The sequence below is a fragment of the Belonocnema kinseyi genome, chromosome 1, assembly GCF_010883055.1.
Source record: "Belonocnema kinseyi isolate 2016_QV_RU_SX_M_011 chromosome 1, B_treatae_v1, whole genome shotgun sequence".
In the NCBI taxonomy this organism is placed as follows: domain Eukaryota; kingdom Metazoa; phylum Arthropoda; class Insecta; order Hymenoptera; family Cynipidae; genus Belonocnema; species Belonocnema kinseyi.
The window spans coordinates 110,474,228-110,475,455 of record NC_046657.1 but is presented as its reverse complement, the minus strand read 5'-3'; the positions used below and the strand labels follow the sequence as shown (position 1 = coordinate 110,475,455).

Genomic DNA, 1,228 nt, shown 5'->3' with positions numbered 1-1,228 from the left:
TTATATAGATAAATCATAAAGTAAAGTAGGTAACTAAATAATTCGACTGGGAAATTTTTGAAAAATAATATATTATAAAATCTGTATAAAATTACGTGAATGAAGAACACACCTTATTATGTTTGAAGTTGTCAATCATCTACATAGAGGAATGTGTGAAGTAATAGTTAGAAATAAGAAAATATACAGTACAAATCCTACGTAGAAAATTTAAAATGAATAAAGTACAGATAATGCGTACAGAATTACTTATCTTGTTTCTACTTGCCAGTCTTTAAGAGACAGAGAATTTAGAAACAACAATTGTTGCAGATGTTCGGGAGGAAGTTGGCTCCTGTAGTCTGATAAAATAATACCAGCCTTTGAGAATAATCTCTCAGAAGGCACTGACGTTGCAACAATGGCCAAGTATTTTTTGGCAATAATGCTGAGAGTCGGGTAAACTGATTCGACACTTAACCAATAATTGATTGGGTTTTCCCTGCGATCCAACATTGGTTGATCCAAATAGTGCTTTAAATCCGTTGGCATATCGTCATTCTCTCGCGAAGCATTTGCCCTATTTACAGTCTTAACTTTGAGAAGGTCATCGTGAACCGACCACAGGCCATCCTCTTCGTTTAGTGTTTCCAAGTCAGTTTCAGAAACTTTGGAATTGGATGCATTCGTCTGATCTAATTCTTGCACCCATGTTGAAATACGTTTGCTCGCATTTGCACACACTAAGGGCTGATTCAAATGTAGTTTTTTAAACCTGGGATCGAGAAGAGTCGAAGATGCCATAACCGAATTGTTTTCCAATTGTCCAAATCTCGCTGAGATAGAGTTTTGTAGGCGATCAACTAAAGCAATTGCAGTTTGCGTTTTCAGAGTTTCTCTGAGTTTCTGATTTTTGCTTTTCACACAGTTGATCATTGGAATGACTTTGCTAGCCGTGACAAATCGTTCCCCACAAAGTTCAGTTGTCACTTTTTGAAGTGGCTGCAGTAATGTCATAATTTCATTGGCTAATTGCAACTCGGATGCAGTTAACATTTCAGGTGAATCCGGCATGCTCAATAAAACCGATCCAACTTCAGTGGCGACTCTTATAAATCTACGCAACATCTCAAAGATTGAATTCCATAGCATAGCGATGTGGCATCTGCGAAATTTAATGTGTCCTCAGCGACTAAATTTATCGAATGTGCAAAACAAGCAATATGTCTTGAAGAACCAAAGGTATCTC

At 37.0% G+C, this 1,228-nt stretch overlaps 1 pseudogene; it reads right to left on the bottom strand.

Annotated features, from left to right (window-relative positions):
• Positions 1–249: 249 nt before the first annotated feature.
• LOC117179579 overlaps positions 250–1,228 on the bottom strand; it is a 35,605-nt pseudogene continuing 34,626 nt past the window's right edge.